General features: G+C 36.6%; 1 protein-coding gene and 1 pseudogene across 6 annotated transcripts in view; one reads left to right on the top strand and one right to left on the bottom strand.

Annotated features, from left to right (window-relative positions):
• TENM3 (teneurin transmembrane protein 3) overlaps window positions 1-18,388 on the top strand; it is a 605,330-nt gene that overhangs the window by 391,521 nt on the left and 195,421 nt on the right. The window lies entirely within an intron of this gene.
• On the bottom strand, window positions 9,474-11,093 carry LOC105242110 (annotated as a pseudogene).

Consider the following 18,388-nt stretch of genomic DNA (forward strand, 5'->3'; position numbering starts at 1 on the left):
AAAATCTTTAAAAAAAAAAAAAAAGCTGGTAAAAAAGGATTTAAAAAAAAAGAATAATACAAAATACTTTTTAGGCAGAGCACCATCTTAAAGGAGGATATAACATGGGATATCTATCTTAAAATTCTCATCTATAAACATGAGTAAGAGTCGAAGTTGAAAAATAGCCACTTTCTGTGCCTTCCTTTCTTTCTATGCATTATGTCCAAGAGTCAAACGTCCTCTACAAGAGTTTAGGCTGTGTTCAATTACTTTGATTTTCAGGGTGCAAGAAAGCATTACCACAAGCAGAATCTAACTCCAAGTAAGAGTGCACTCAGGCTTATGTTTCAGACAATTTCAAAAAAATCCACTCTACAGGGTTTCAATATTTATTCTGTAGACTTTTTGTTAACTTTTTCTTTCCCTCCCCCCTGCCCCATCATGGGCATAGTTTTCAGAAATCAGCTTCAGTTTCCATTGAGTCCAATTGCTTTCTTCCCATATGATTCTTTTTCTTTCAGCTTTCTCATCTCTTTTTAATGTGAGTGGCTTGTGTGGAAAAGCACCTTGAAGGTGGGGTAAAAAAGAAAAGAATATGCTTTGCAGAGACATGTGTGTTAAGTTTTCCTCCGCACCATGGAGAGTTACAGAGACTTTGCAATTTCAAAGGAGAGGCAGTCTCAACACTACGAGGCACTGGTGAGGAAAAAAAATGTAAGGCCCACAATTTAGTAGAAATATATCTGGAAATCTGGATAGATTTCCAGAATGATTGTGGAGTGGTGAGAACCAAGTAGGGTTAACATGATAAGATTGCGTGATTTTAAGTAATTTTAAAAGATGAAAGATACTTCTGAGAATGTTTTGAAGCTTCCATGCTCATTCCTCTCGTTTACCCTACCCTTCATTTAATCTGTGGCTAAGGTCGTCTGCTTACTCCACCTCTTCGTTGTCTTTTGAATGTGACCCTACATCTTTATCCCCATTGAGGGCTTTTGTGTATCTACTCTGTGCAATCCTGCAATTATCTACTAACCTTCCTCCCTCACCGCTCATGCAGACACAGCGCACGCACACACAACACACGCGCGTACACACACACACACTCACTCATCCCACATCCGTTCCCTGTACTGCTGCCAGAGTCATCTTCATAACATGCATCCCGGGCTTTGTCACTCATTTGCTTAAAACCATTCAGCAGCTCCTTGTTGCTGGTACAGTACATGTGTGAATTCTGTAGCCAATGCGCAAGGCAAAACAAGTCAAAATCTTTTTCCTCCCTGTGTTTCCAAATCATTTCCTAAGTCATTTGCCTTTCTCCTGCCCTATCCCAGCATCTGCCCACACCCTTTATAGTTCAGCCAATCTGAACTCTGGCTTTATTGTGCGCCATGCCATCTTCTTGCTTTTGCTTCTTTCCCAGATGTCCTGAAGCCTTCTCTGCCTGAAATATGCATTCCTCAGGACAACTCAAGCATTATTTTAATCAGAAAAGCCATGTGTGAATCTTTCAGAATTGAACATATTTCATCTCTTAGATTATTTGCCAGATAATATTTGATCTCTTTGTATGTTCATACCCAAGAGTGGGAGGGCAATATGGTATAATAGAAAAGAAGCTTTGGAATCAGATGCAGTGGGAGCTCAAAAGGGCAGGAAAGAATCTGTTTAACTCAACATGGAATTACTAGCACCTGGCAGGTACCTGAAACACTACAGGTATTCAGTGTATATGTCTTGTATGAATTATTGAATGAATCAGTCAGTCAATCAATAAAGGAGATAATTTGTGTCTTACTCATTGGAATTGGTTCGACTATCAGCCCAAGAGCATTTCTAAAGATATTAAAGGTTTAAAGGAAGACTCCCTTCTGTAGTATTTCTATAATGAAGGGGTGAATATCTAAAAGGAATTTCTAACCATTCAGGAGGTTACATAGGAAACTGTAACCGTTCATTTCAGAAACAGCAGTGGACTCATCATCAAGTGGGTCTGCTGCCTTAACAACGTAGTTAGTGCATCTCTGAAAGAAAAACTATGTAAGTTGGGGGAATATATTCTGTTTTAAACACTAATAGTTATGATTGTCATGCACATAAGTTATGCTCTTCTTTTTTCCAGTTTTGGCTATCCTTACAATTCCTCCAACACTCAGCAAACCTATAAGATATCTTAACAAAATATCCTAGTATGTAGCATTTCTAAACCATTGTCAACATGGCTGCAACCTAATTTTCAAAACTGATGTATCACTCATGCTATGGCAGGTGCTTAATAAATATGTGTGGGGGCGCCTGGGTGGCACAGCGGTTAAGCGTCTGCCTTCGGCTCAGGGCGTGATCCCGGCGTTGTGGGATCGAGCCCCACATCGGGCTCCTCCGCTATGAGCCTGCTTCTTCCTCTCCCACTCCCCCTGCTTGTGTTCCCTCTTGCTGGCTGTCTCTATCTCTGTCGAATAAATTAAAAAAATCTTTAAAAATAAATAAATTAAATAAATAAATAAATAAATAAATATATAAATATGTGTGGAATGAATAAATGAACCGTTACCAAAGGAGTCTCTTCAGCTCCCACACTTAAAGAGATAGTCATCACTTTACAGCCAGGTGCTGTCCCAAGATCCTTGGACCCTTGACAAGCACCCATGTTAATTTTCCTTCTACTTCTTTTCTCATAATAAATCCCTTGCAAGGAAAGCTCTGCATAGCTTTACCGTATCAAGTAAAAATTCTCCTACTTGGATTTTAAAGTCATCAACTGACTTCCACGTTGGTCTATCTAGAACTCTCTCTTCACTTGCTTCCCAAAACGGTGTCACTGCTCACCTCCCGGTCTTCTTTATGATGGCCCCATGACTTCTGTGTATCTTTGCTTCTCCTTTTGGTTTATCTAAGGTTTAGCCTACACTTGAAGCCTTCCAAACTAAGCCCAGCACAAAGCAAAGGTTTCCTTACTTTCCTCATATAGTTTGAATTTTTTTAATTACTTTTTTTGTACTTGCCTGAGATTGGTGGTCTGGCTGCTTCAAGTATATAAGTCCTATCTCCAAAAACAGCGTAAGCTCCATTAGGTCAATCCACCTGTCTTCTCCTTCTGTATCTCCACAGTACTTGAACAGTATTGGGGAAATAAAATTTAAACTTGTGGTGTGGCAGCAGTGAACCATTGTTGATTCAAGACAAATACATTTATGAGAACAAAGTTGTCCATTGTATGCAGGATAGACTGGAATGGAGAGAGTCGATAGACAAGATACAATTTTTTATAAGGTTTATACCTAGTCAGCAGACAAGGGTTTTTATTTTAATAAATGAGGGGTAGAGAGGGAGGGATGATAAGGGTCTAGTGAGACAATGGGAATCCAGTGCAGGGTTCATAATCAAGTTACATTTTTAATCAGTTAACAATAAACTTTTTGATGATTAAATACAGAGTATCAAAGAAAGTAATAAGTCACAAATGTCACCTAACTTTCAAGTAGGAACTGGTGATTTCAGTGGAAAAGTGAAATGGTTGAGAAAGAGGCGATGGGTTAGGTAGGGGTATGGAAGGAGCGGGATGACTTTAGTTTTGTGCAGATTGGCAATGGACATGGAGAAGACAAGAAAGATGATTCCTTTAAGGTGCGTTAGGCTAAGAATGATGACATTACGTTGGCTACAGTGGATTTTTAAAATTGCATCCGCAGATTTAAAAATTTCTCTTCCTCCAACCCAATATAGATGTGCTATCTACATGAATCTTCAGGGATCACACACTTTACACTGATTTTTTTTTTTAAATCACATTGGTTTATTTTGAAGCAAAGTTGTTACGGTAGTCTGGTAGAGAGAAAATTAATTGAAACACTCATACTGGTATAATTTTGTTGTAATTCTCATTTCAAATTTAATGGATCAGTGCCTGCTAGAAAGGAGGAGACACACCAGGAACTAATTTACCTGTGAGCAGGCAGAGAGGCAGAGGCTGAAATCCTAATTCTTTTAAGAAAATTGCGGGATGAGGGTTGTTTTTGCTACTGTTGTTTCTCTTGCTTTGAATAGGATATAACCATGCTTGAGGACTATTAGAGGACAGAAATCAAATCTTAATCAGTCTTCAAGGTGGTTGTTTTTTTTTTCCTGTTTGAAAGAAAGGTTCAAATTCACTTTAAAGCCTAGGGAGTTTAATTAAAGTAAGTAGAGACAAAAGTACTCTTTTGAGAGCTGTCATTTCTCTTAGTATGACACTATTAATAATGTAGCATAATGGTATTTTGGAAGTTTGGTTCTTCCCTTGTCTTTTGTCTTGTTCTGATTCTTTTCTGTATTCTAATGAAAGGGAAATAAAGCACTTAAAGGAAGGTAGTCTACTAAATTCACTGTCTCCTCCTGCACCACATTATCTCTGACCTCAGCTGTAATTCTTGGAAGAAATAACCTTGCAAGCATTGGTGTTTTTTTTTTTCTTTACCTTCTTCTTTTGTTGTGAGCCTCTTTTACCAACAACATTTAGAGGGTTCTTCACAAAGAATTTTTCCCCCAATTAGGATGGAAATTAGATCATTACGTGACCGTTTCATTGTGCATGTAACTTCCCTTTTTGACAGCTCCATTAGCTCTACCCAGTTCTAAATCTTAGTATTTCTGACTTGCCTTGAAATCGGAAAGCGTTTTCGTTATGCCAGTCTTTGTGAGCAACAAGCATGAATGGAGGCATGGCAGACATCACAGCCTCTTCCTGGAACTCACCAGCCTCACAACTGAGTGCCCGGCCAAAATGTCTACCACTTCCACCTGATGATTTAGCTTTGAGTGCCAATTGTGTGTGGCACAGTTTTGAATCTCGAGAGTGTTTCTGAGGTCACTTTTCATTGTTGTGTGCACGGTGATGTGTTACCTGTAACTTGGATTTCACTATCTCCATTGTTTGAAAGTTCATCGGTATTCTTTGTTAGAATAGCTTCTGATTTGCGTGAGTAAGCGTTTCATTGCATCTGCCTTTGTCACTTGATTTTGGTGAATATTTTTTAAGTCAAATGATAGATCTAAGGTGTGCTACCTCTAATTGCATTGACTTGCAGAAAGCTGATTATTGAACATGATACCATAAATTGTACTTTTATTCTATTCTCATGCTCTGTTTTTATGGTATGCGTAATGTTGGAATATTAGAATTACCCAGTATTTTAACATGATAGGTAAGAAGTAAGAAATTATAAAGGAAGCAGGTATTACTTTGTTCTGAATGTAATATATGAAACTGACCCTAGTTTGATGTCCTCACTACAATATAAAACATGGAAGTGTATCATGAAGGTAAGAAGTTAAAGAGTTAATAGTTCTTTATAAAAGAGAAGGCCATTAACTTTTAATAATGCTGTCTCAAATATTTGTCTGTAAATTGTGGTGATAATCAAAGATGAGCCAATGGGACTGTGCTTTGTAGTACTGTTTGATTTGATAACTCTGGTAATCCCTTAAGCACGTTAGGAAAAATATTTTATGCTTACATTAGCAACTATTGTGAGTTTGTAAAATAACCTGCCAATCCGGACATGTAATATAAGGACAAGAAGAAAAGCAATTATATCTCAGATTTATGGGCCTTTTTTTTTTTTTGAATGATTACTTTTAGAAATTTTTTTTTTAACTAATAACATTTTTGTTTCTTGCCATGAGAAAGAGATGAACTGGCTTCAGAAAATTAAAAAATGAGACAAAACACTATGTACATACTAAAAAATGTTGAACTCTTTATACAAGTGGAAAATAACACCCAAATTATTTTTTAATCTGTGTTCCCCATTTAAAACATTGTGTAGTTTCCCTGTAATAAAACAATGTTTTCCCTATCACTGCTGGGTTGTGGTCTCCACCACGGCCTTACCTAGACAGCATTCTGACCCCAGAGTCAAAATAAAGCAAGAATTTCTTCCTTTAAAATTGAATTTCTAAAAAGTTGAAATAAAATTTAATTTCTACAGTACTATTTTCTTAATGGCAGTAAAATTGATATGTAACAATATGTAAATTTCAGGGGTCCAACATTCTAATTTGACATCTGTATGCCCTACAAAGTCACCACTAAAAGCCTACTTATCCTTCTCCACCATAGAGTTGATCTCCTTCGTACATTTCACTCGTCCTCTTCCATCTTCCTTGCCTGTAACCATCAATCTGTTCTCTGTATGTACAGGTTTTTGTTTTGTTTGTTCATTTTGGGTTTTTTATTTTTTCAGATTTCACGTATACGTAAAATCATACTCTATTTGTCTTTCACCATCTGATTCATTTCACTCACTTAGCATAAAACCTTCAAGGTCCATCCGTGTTGTTGCAAATGGCCAGAGTTCATTCTTTTTTATGGCTGAGTGGTATTCCATTCCATTCCGTTATACACATATGCGCGCACACACACACACCCCCCACATCTTCCTTAATCATTCATCCACTGATGGACGTTTAGGTTGTTTCTAGTTTTTGGCTACTGTAAATAATGCTGCAGTGAACATAGGGCTGAGTATATCAACATTTTCATATTCTTCAGATAAATAAATTGCTGCATCATGTGGTAGTTCTATTCTTGATTTTTCGAGGAACCTCCATACTGTTTTCCATAGTGTCTGTACCAATTTACATTCCCACCAACAGTGTACAAGTGTTCCTTTTTCTCTACATACTTACTAACACTTGAGTATGTATTCTTCGGGAAAATGTTTATTTTCTCTGTCCATATTTTTAAACAGGTTGTTTTGTTGTTGTTGGGTGGTATGAATTTTCTGCATATTTTGGACATTAATGCCTTGCCAGATACATGATTTGCAAGAATCCCATTCAGTAGGCTGCCTTTTCATTTTGCTGATAGTCTCTTTCACTGTGGAGGAGCTTTTTAGTTTGATGTAATCCCATTTATTTATTTTTGCTTTTGTTTCCCTTGCCTTTGGAGTCAGAGCCACAAAATATTGCTAAGACTGATGTTGAGTGTTTTAGGAATTCTGTGGTTTTGGGTCTTGCAAGTCTTTAATCCATTTGAATTAATTTTTGTGTAGTAATCAGTCTATTCAGATTTTCTATTTCTTTATGATTCAGCCTTGGAAGATTATATGTTTTGAGAAATGTTTTAATTTCTTCTAGGTTGTCCAATTTGTTGGTGTCTAATTATTTATAGTAGTCTCCAATGATTATTTCTATTTCTGTGGTGTCAGTTGTAACTTCTTTTTCATTTTTTAGTTTATTAGTACCCTCTGTTGGGGCGCCTGGGTGGCTCAATTCATTAAGTAGCTGCTTTCGGCTCAGGTCATGATCTCGGGGTCCTGAGATTAAGCCTTGCATTGGGCTCCCTGCTCAGCAGGGAGTCTGCTTCTCCCTCTTCCCCTGCCACTCTCCAACTAATACTCTGTCTCTCTCTTTCTCTCTCTCTCTCTCAAATAAATAAAGTAAATAAAATAAATAAAATATTTTTTTAAAAAAGAACGCTTTCTCTTTTTTTCTTGGTTGGTCTAAAGGTTTGTCAATTTTGTTTATCTTTTCTAAGAACTAGGTCTTCGTATCATTGATCTTTATTATTTCCTTTTTTCTGTTGGCTTTGTTTGTTCCTTTCCTAGCTCTTTTATGTATAAAGTTAGATGGTTTGAGATTTTTCTTCTTTTTCTGTCATAAGCCTGTATTACTATGATCTTCCCTCTTAGAAACACTTGTGCTGCATCCCCAAATTTGGTATGTTGTATATCTGTTTCCATTTGTCTCTAGGTATTTATTCATTTCTTATTTGATTTCTTCATTTACCCATTGGTTGTTAAGTAATGTATTGTTTGATTTTTACATTTTTGTGATTTTTTTCTGGTTTTCTTGTAATTGATTTCTAGTGTCATACCATTGTGGTTAGAGAAGAAGCTTGATAGGATTTCAGTCTTCTTGAATTTATTGAGCCTTGGTCTGTGGCCTAACATGTGGTCTATCCTAGAGAATGTTCCACATGCACTGAGAACAGTGTGCATTCTGCAGTTTGGGGATGGAATGCTCTGTATATATCTGTGAAGTACATCTGATCTAATGTGTCGTTTAAGGCCAGTGTTTCCTTAGTCTGCAGTACTATCTTAAAGCTAATATTTCATCTTCATTTTCTTCTTGACAACATGTCTAAATCAAAACTGACAAAAATAATTACCCCTGTATAAATTAGTATGGAAAGTTTCTTTGACCATTGCCAGAGTTCTTAATTTTTCAGAACTTTCTTTAATTGCTTATGAAATAGGAATAAATACCAACAGCTTATGGTGGCTGTGAGATTAAATAAAATAATGTATGTTGGGCACATAGCCTAATGAATTTAATAAACTTTAATGAGTATAAAATTTCCTTTGTAGATGTCTCCCTCCCATTGTGCCCCCCACTTTTGCATTTAGGGTCTATAAAGTTACATTAAGCCTAGATTTTTTAGAAACTCCCTTTTAGATTTATAGTAACGTCTTTCTGAAATTACTGGGTAAAGCGATTTAGTTATGGCTAGCAAAAAAAATAGAGAAAAATATGTAGTTCCTTTTTCTTTGTTTTTCTTTCTTTTTTTGTAGTGAAGAGCATTATCTTTTAGGCATAGTTTTTTTGATTATCAGGGGTTAAAGGAATTGTTATAGACTGGATATGGATGTGTTGGAATGCTTTAGAAAATCGATTCCCACTAATGGAGAGAATGTTTTTAAAGTGAACTATTGCCATTCCTTCAGTGAACCACATACAGCAGAAAAAATTCAAGTAAACATTGAAGGAGAGGCAAGCTCTTCCTTATAGAATTAATGAGAATTGCAGTGATCTGCCGTGGGGAATTAGAATTTGAAAAACCTTTTCCATGTGCATTATTCCCTAACGTCTAGAACCAGATAAGTAGACTCTAATTTTAAATGTGCAATTATCCAAACAAGATGAATGTGCAGGACGATGCTGGATAAGACTGTCGATCTTCACGTTAGTATTTTTATTCTCCTTCATAATAGACATATAGTTGGCAAAAGCCACATGTCTGTGAGATCCCTGAAGACCACAGCTAACTCAGGAGAGATGTAGCCAGCTTTATCTTACTTCAACGATGGAGATAGAGCCCAAGGGAGACACATCCCAGAATTAACCCCTTGCTATTGGCCTTTATGATGTCTTTGGTCAGTTGTTTTATCCTGAGGAGATTTTGTTTTGTTTTTGAAGGGATACTTAATAACAAGTTAGATCACATATGCTTATCTAACATGTATTTTTTAGATCAGGAAAGCTAAGGCCAAGCATCCTGTTCTTGGTAAAAATGGCCTGCTTAACGTATCTACACTGCAGCGCGATTTTTAAAATGCTGTAATTATAATTCTAGAACTTAAGAATTGGAATAGGTGCCAGTGTTTTCTCCTTTATATGGGACATTCCTTTGAAAATCATTTGACACTTGGGCAAAAATTCCATAGCCATATTCTTAAGAGCACTGTGTTGAGTCTTCATGATTCGGATGATACAGGGGAAGCTTCAGTTCAACCTTCTAGAGAAGACATTGCAGCTTGCACGACCTCATCAACCAGGAGAATGTTGGCGGCCATCACGGTGCAGGAGAGAAGGAGCTGTTTTCTCACACAGTAGTTATGCCATATGCCAACATCTGCTGCTGCCATTGGCTCACCTGTGTTTAAGTCCACACCTACAACAAGGTGACCTGGTTCTGAATGTTCTGCTCTCGCTTTAATTTTAATTAGTGCTTCTGGAAAGTCAAAACCAGAGCTCTGAGCAAGAACTATGGGAATAATGAGCAATGCATTTGCAAATGCTTGAACTCCAAGTTGGGCCCTGCCCTGCCCTTTTACTGGACTTAGAATCAGGGCTTTTCCCATTTTCTCCACTGCCCCAGCACCTAGAACCCCCCAGACATCAGCCAGAGCATTTTTAACAGCCCTCAGGCCATCTCCTGTTGCATCCTTGATTTGAGTGAGGATGTGCTTATTTGGTCCTTTGACCAGTAATGTGACAGAGCGAAGGTTGTTACATTTCCCGCTAAGGGTGAACTTCTCTTCTTCCAGTGTCTACGCAGAGATGAGACCTGCATGTCACCTGCATGTCCCAAACAGTCACAATTTAGGTCATCAAAGAATTTAAGGCTACCCCAACACGAGCAAGAGTCAGCCTTTTTATATTTCTCTTTTTAGCTTTGCACAGAGCTGTTATGCCTTTTTTTGGCAAGAGCATCTAAGGAAAAGGGTCAGTTCCCTTTTGATTAAATAACAGATCTTTTCTCTGAAACACCACAGACTTTCTTTTTCAGTTCTGTCATGTTTTTAATTGTATCTTCAATGAATCTTCTTTCAGCTTTTACCAGTTTCTCTCTCTTCTGAATTCTTGTTTTAAAAAAGCCAGAATTCACTTCTTTTTTTTTTTCATATTCGTGAGGCACGTTGCACATATGAGGATGTATGAATCTTCTGCTCTTTTTCTTCACATCGGGTTGCCATGCCCTTTGGTCCAAAACAAGACTTCTGATGAAGCTCGTATTCATTTCAGATTTATGTTTCACGTCTGTAACCTCGGCCATGCAAAGGTCAATCGGTTCATCTTGTTTGTAACGGCCAGAATGGAGGCCATCGCAGCCTCTGGTGGGACATCAGCATGTTCGGCATGAGCCTTAGTATATAGAGATGTTCTGGCCAAGACACCTGTTAAGTGCTGCCCTGTCCCTCTCTTTGCTAACTTTGCTTATTCCAAAAACTGAGGCACCTTTACCTTTGCAGATTCAAATCCGTCTGTTGTTGTTCTGAGATGAAGACCTTCAGAAACATAGAGATCCCCCCGTTTGATCAGCTCTCCAATGATTAGAACACTGGAAGTGGTACAGTCACCACTCACGTCATCCTGGGCTCTTGCTACTTTGGGTGTTAAAGAGGCTGTTGGATGTGGAATTTGCATTTTATGAAGCAGCACATTGCCATCGTTAGTAAGCTTGACGTCTCCAGAAAGAAGCATCTTTGTGGTGTCGTTAGGCCCCAAGATGGTCCTCAGAGCATCCTGCAGCCCCTGGGCTGTGGTAATATTGACTGCCAATGCTGCCCGGGCTCGGGCACCTTGGCCTTGGGGTTCAGGGTCTTCACAACCACCGTAGCTGACATAGCAGAAGAAGAGGGAAGGGACCAGACATGCAGAATGCCCAAAGCCTCGAGTAGTTTTATATTTTATAAAATGCAAAGTGATAAAGCATAATAACATTTGATACTTGAAGTCAGCAACCAAAGCTTTGTACTGTGTGTATGTGCGCACACACACACACACAGACACACAGACACACACATATAAAATGCTATAGAATTGTGGAATTTTTTTTTAACTGGGAGAAGATAGTAGAAATCATGATCTATCCCCCTAATTTTATAGATAAAGGTAACCAAGGCTGAAAGAATAGAATATGTTAAAGATAGATCCAAGGAATGTACATATGTTGGTTTATGTTCAAAGCAGTATATGTATTTATCAAATACAAGAATTTCTTTTTTTCACTTGTATCCTCCTAATCTATATATAAGTAAGATTATATTATGACTCTGGGTCTTTAATAAGTGAAAATGAATTATATATGATTGAGTTTCAGAAATTTTGAGATTAATGTCAGGACACTAATTTTTGTTAAAAATAAATTAGTAATTATATATAAAAAATAAAATACACACTTTTGCAGCCCAAACCCAGTCAGCATTCATTAGTTAGTGTATACTATGTCCACATACTACATATTTTCCTTACTAGGCAGGTAATGCACATGCTTACAGATGAAGGTTTTGTGAGCAATGTGTATTTGGCACATCTTTTGCATATATTAGAAGAAGTGATTTAGTAAAATATTTTGGTAAAAGCAAATATGTCAAGACTGTACGAATGGGAACGCAACAGATTCAGGTAGAATTTTTTATTGGTAAGTAAATTCTAATAATAGAGATTTCACCTCAGTTTTAAGAATCCTCATGATTTTCAACAGAAGGGCATATTTATTGTAAACCCTAAGCAGTCTTTCTGAAACCTGAAAAAGATTTGTGAAAACAGCCTGCAATAAAAATCACACACGCTTCATAAAACAGTACTTGATAGATATCACTTGCACCATTAGGAACTAGACGACAAAGGATGTAATTTCAGTTCGAGCATGCAATATTAATCGAAAGTCTTTAAAACATCTTGCTGATGGGAACTATGACAACGTGACATTGAAGAATTAGGAGCTGAAGACATCTATCTTAATCAGATTTTCAAAGTAAATGCCATAAAACACAAAGTTGTTTCATTCATTTCTACATTTGCCCATGTGTTGATGGGAGCATCATTTTCTTGTGTGTTGCTTGAAATGCAAAGAGGACAAATTCAGTACCTGATAGTATGAGCTCATTACCCAGGACTTAAGCACATTTTAGCCACCCTGCACATGCATGGAATTATTTCGGTAATAATGTACATTCTTTCCATCTTTCTTGCTAGTGATACATTATCCTCAGCAAACACTTGAAATGATATTAGGAGATGCTTTTTTTTTGGGGGGGGGAAGTATTCGTTATTACAAACTCACTTTGGAAGACAGTGTGGCAAAATCAAGTAAAGATCATGAATATCCCATGATCAAGCAATTCCATTCTGTGTATACACCCCAGAACGGCATGCTTTTGTGCAACAAGAACACACGAACAAGAATGTTTACAAACAGCATTGTTGGTATTAGCCAACCACTAAATACAACCCAACTGCTGATCGAGAGTAGAATGGATAGGGGCGCCTGGGTGGCACAGCGGTTAAGTGTCTGCCTTCGGCCCAGGGCATGATCCCGGGGTCCTGGGATCGAGTCCCACATCAGGCTCCTCCACTATGAGCCTGCTTCTTCCTCTCCCACTCCCCCTGCTTGTGTTGCCTCTCTCGCTGGCTGTCTCTCTCTCTGTCAAATAAATACATAAAATCTTTAAAAGAAAAAAAGAGAGTAGAATGGATAAATGTGACATGTTTAATTGGTTTAATTCTACGCAGCCATGAAAATTCACCAACTGTAGATATACATACAACAGTACAGAACACCTTGAAGAAATAATGGTGAACAAAAGCAGCCAAACACAATAGAATATATACTGATTTATTCCATTTCCTATTAAGTTAAAAATGGGTAAAATTAAGCCATGTAATTTATGCATGCACAATTAGATAATCAAAGCTAAAATGAAAAGCAAAGACATGAATACATCATCAAGATAGCATTTAAAACAAAGGGAAAGGCTGTGCTCAGGACAGGAAGGGCAGGGGGCTTCGGGGATGGCATTTATGTTCTATTTCTTGACCTAGTCAGTATGACAAGGGTTGATTTTCAGCAATTCATTAAGTTGCACATTTAATTTTATGTACTTTTTATATGCTTATTGTATTTCCTGGTTTTTAAAAGAAATTACTTTTTAAAAGGTAAAACATACTCATTTTTAAAAGTCATGCAGTATTGAAAGAGTACTAAGTGAAAAGCTGGGAAAGTGAAAGTGAAAAGTGGAAAGCTGAGAAAGCCCATAGTTCCACCCCTCAGAAGTAACATTAAATTAGCAATCACCGAATCACTAATTTTGAGATATTTTTAAAAATATTTAGATGTATATTTGCCTTTATAATTTTAGAAATGAAAATGAAATGTTTTTAAAGACCTCCTTGTAGAAAGAAATGAAGAAATTATGGGCATATTCACATATAAACATATTCTTTGGCAAAAAAAAAAATATATATATATATATATATGTGGTAAAAAATTTTATTGCTTTATTTGAATAAATGGTGAGAGGATGGAAAATAAGACCTTACATTAAAATAATATTTCAAAGTATATAAAAATACTTTAATATACATTATCTCTTTTAATCCTCTGTACGGGAGTGATTATTAACCCCATTGTACACACGAGGAATCAGAGAATTTAGAATTGGAGATTGATTTGCTCAAGTTACACAGTTACTAACTTTTGAACAGGGAACTCGAACCCAGGTGTTACAGACTGAATGTTTGTCTCTCCCCAGATTCATGTGTTGAAGCTGTAACACCCCCCCATGCAACTGTATTTGGCAATGGAAAATCTAAAGAAGTACTTAAGGTTAGATGAGATAATAAGGGGGAGGCCTTGATTCGATAGTCCTGGTGTTCTTCTAAGAAGAAATACCAGGAGCTAGCTGGCTCTGCCCAGTGAGGACACAGGGGGAAGGCAGCTGTCTGCGAGCCAGGAGGAGGACCCTCACTAGAAACTGACTGCTGGACCTTGATCTTGGACTCCCAGCCTCCAGAACTCTGGGAAAGTAAATTTCTATTGTTGAAGTCCCCCAGTCTGTAGTATTTTGTTACGGCAGCCTGAGCGGACTGCTCTGCCAGGTCGTTTTTACCCTTCTCTACAGTAAATCCATTCATCTCTTCAATGGAAAATTTTAATAAACTGGCCTGAAAATGCTTGTGGACTCATGAAAGGAAAGATCAGAAGATCTGTGAAAGAATATCTTAGTCATCTGCTTTCTTTTGAACCTCTATTGTGAGAGGAAGGTTTCTAGTGGCAATTAGCATCCTATAGAAAGTCCTAGCCTTCGGCTTCAACAAGTCATGCTTACTACTATTTTAAAAGACACAACAAAGCTTCAGGAAATCCAGATCATTTATCTCCTAAACAATAGTACCTCGTATTTCTATAGTACTTTGCAGTTCTTTTCTTCGCTGTACCATCCTTTCTGTTGCTGCGAAGTCATTATAGCAGTAGAAAAATGTATATTGGGAAGAGGCTTTTAGTATCGCATATGCACAAAAAATTATCCCAGAATTATTGGCAGGGAAGGGCATTCACCAAATATGCAAGTGGCAGCTTAAATGATGACTTTTAATCAAAGCGCATCATTGCAGGGTTTCCACTTAAGATCACTGTCATTGCACATGCCAAGAAGGGAAAGGATACCGTCAGTTCTGTTGAAGATTTTACATCTACATAATATTTAATGTTTGCAGTAACACACTTTTCTGCCTGGAGGCCATCGTGTGATTGGAAGGAAACTTTAAAGATTTTATTCTGTTTCAATGTAAGACATTTATAGTTAATGTGGACTCAGTAAATTACAGATGACAAATATGAGTTCAAATAATATGCCAGGGGAAAAGTCAATGGCAAAGTTAGTATTTGGGGGAAATAAGATCATCAGTGTTGTTGGATACTTTCTGAGTGTTTTCTGATCACTTATTTTTCCTACAGTTGCCGAAATATTCAAAAAACAGAAGTCAGAAAAAGGTTTAAAGTAAACTGAATCTTTTTCCTAAATTGAATAACTGTAATTTTTAAAAATGCATTGTAACTGTCATCATAACTTTTAAGAGACTGGTTGGTTTTAAGTTTGCAAGTTTCATGCTGGCTTTTTTTTTTTCTTTTTCAGTTGTTTCCGTAAGCAATTTTAATATTGAACTCTGAAGTAAATTTAAGTTTGATACAAAATGATTCTGACTATGTGTACCTTAAGATGTTACTAGTTACAAGATGTGTAATACAGAATGCTTTATTTTAAAAATAAACATATTATTTTTAATATTTGTAACAAGATAATATGGTAGGATATTTGTGCCATGAAGTAATATGGTCAAGGTCTCATAATACTTAAACTGAAATAAAGTAATTTTTTACTGTGTCCCTTAAATGTTTTGTATGTATAACTTAAGATAATATGGGGCTTTTAATTACCCTAAACTTTGAATATTCATAACACAATTTAATATGTTTCAAGAAAATATTATACAGTACCTAAAAGAATTTTAGAGCTAAAAAACTTCAGAATTCGTTGCCTGAGCCCACCTTGCCCCCAAACACCATTTTTTTTACAGAGGAGGAAAACTGAGCCCCAGAAGTTAGTTGATTTATATGAGGTTATGTTTAGTTAAAGCCAGCACTAAACCCTATGTTTTCTGTTTCCTGTTATAGTACTTCTATACAAGACATCTTCTTTGTGACAAAGAATATATTATCTGAAAAGCATAGCAAGTTTGCATTATTTGGAATATTCGAGTTGCTTTTCTTATTCTTTAAAGCCATTTGTTACATTGTAATAGCTTTTAGTTGCCATCTAGCCTGTCCTTATCCATATTACAAAATGTGCTGTTTTAATATCATATCATGTACTCCACTTAAAGTCAATAAAATTTAATTGCACTAAAATCAAATGCTCATTAGGTAATGAGAGAGGAGCGCAGTATTCATTGATTTTATGTCAACAGTTCTTTATTGTCGAGATTGGGATAGCTTCTTCCCTTTTTGCTTACTCTCTTAGGTAAAGTATTTTTAAATGGGTAGAAGAATATCTTGAAACATATACTGAGACATTTTGAAGGAATGTTTACCCAGTTTTCTATGCATGTATAATAGCTAAGTTTTATGTATGTTTCTGTGAGAAATGATTTTGCAAAACTAAGAATTCCATAGAGGATAAATCTGTGGCATTACTAGGGTTAAGTACAGTAAAAGATGAACTCTTTTAACAAGCAAAAGGTAGCCATTTACATTTGTTTCCATCCACTGAAATGTTAGGGAGTTTGACATTTTAGATTAGCTGCACGCTTTTGAACAGCAACATAGAAGTCGGAATATCTTCAAAGAGAAGTTACAGCCATTTAAGAGAAGTTGCCCCTTATAAAACATAACCCCCCCAAAGCTGTCATCCAATAACAAAAAAGACAATAGCAGAGATAATTTATATGAAACAAGAAAGAGATGAGTAAGTCCATGTTCTGTATAATTTGATGGCCATAAACATGGAAAAAGCTGTTTAACTCTAAAGAAATCTTTGTTCTGGGCTTCTGCAACTCTTTCTGGATATATATGGAGCTCCTTTATCCTATCTTCTTTTGCCTTAGACCTACTCTTTCATATTTAAGCACTCTTCATCTTTCTGGTGCCATCTGAGTGATTTCCTCAGGTCTCTTTTCCTATTCACTGGTACTCTCTATAGTTGTGTCTAATATACTGTTTAAACCATGCAGTAAGTTTCTGATTTCAATGGCTGCATTTTTCTTATTTATACACATTCTACTTTTTTTAACTTCCTTCTTCTCATACTGTCTTATTCATATGGTTTTAATCTCTTTCAAGTCTTTAACGATTCTAAACATACTTAAGTTTTATATGATGGTTATATTATCTGAAGTTTTGGGAGATATCAGTTCTGCTGTCTGTTTTGTCTCTAGATTTTGGTTCAAGGTAGATTGTTTCCTCTTACATTTTGTAACTTTAGACTGTAAATTTATTGAAAGCTGTGTTTTATTTGTGGAAATCCTTTGTGACTTCAGTTGAAAGCATATTCTTCTAAAGAAGTTTTACGTTTGTTTCTGCCAGGTGCCCCAGGGAGGAGCATTACGCTTTTAATATTAATTTATTGGCTTGAGGTTCCAGAACTACATTGAGAGTATATGCTTCAGCCTCATAGGACAACCACAGGGAAGCCCAAGCCAGTGGTTAAAATTTCCAGGAGTTGGTTTCTTCCCTATGCAGGGCTTAAGAAACATAGCAATATTCCTTATTGTTCCATTTGCCATGAGATTTTTAAGTCTACTCTTAGCATTTCAGAGGGTCCAAGCCTCATATACGTAGGGGTCTCAGTAACAATTGACGTATTAGCTCTTGTTTCTTTGTTGGACATTAGAAAGGTTACAGAGACAGGCAGATCTCCTCAGATCACCTGCTCTGAACAATTTTTCTCTCCCCTCGGTTTCTGGCCTATTCTTTCCTTTCAATTCAGTTATATTAACCTAAAGTGTAAGTTGAACTGGTAGGCTGAGACTGTTGGCTGGTTTACTGTTACATCCTCAGTGCCTGGAACAGAGCCTGGTAACTGTTAGACACTCAATACGTATACTAAATGAATCAATCCAAAAGGTATTTATTATATTTTACCCAGAACTTCTAGCATTTTATAACAGGGGAGTTGATGGGTCATCCAGATGGCCACATGGTTTGAACTAGAAAGTGCAGTGAACTCTCAAAGGAAAAGAATGCAAAGATTTAAAAGTCTTTAAATCTTTCTTCTAATCCTCATTTCAAGGTATGACCCTAAGGAAACTAAACCAAATTCTCACTAACTCAGTAAGTACAGTAAGTTGGTTCATCTATGCTCACTGAAATTATACCCTCTGGTCAGTACACGTCTTTCTTTTGTATCTTCTAAGGTTTCTTCTAATTTATCTCTAAGGTTTTCATACTCAGATGTCTTTATATACATTATCTTGCAATCAGCTGTCTGGTCATGAAGATGATAAGAACAATATTGTTTATTTATATAGTATTTTATGGTTTTTAAAGCACATTTTAAATTTCCATTTGATTTGCCTGCAGCTTTGTGAAATGTCTAAGTGATGGATCATTTGTGGTGGAAATTTTTACACGTGCCATATT

The sequence above is a fragment of the Ailuropoda melanoleuca genome, chromosome 18 (assembly GCF_002007445.2).
Source record: "Ailuropoda melanoleuca isolate Jingjing chromosome 18, ASM200744v2, whole genome shotgun sequence".
Lineage (NCBI taxonomy): Eukaryota > Metazoa > Chordata > Mammalia > Carnivora > Ursidae > Ailuropoda > Ailuropoda melanoleuca.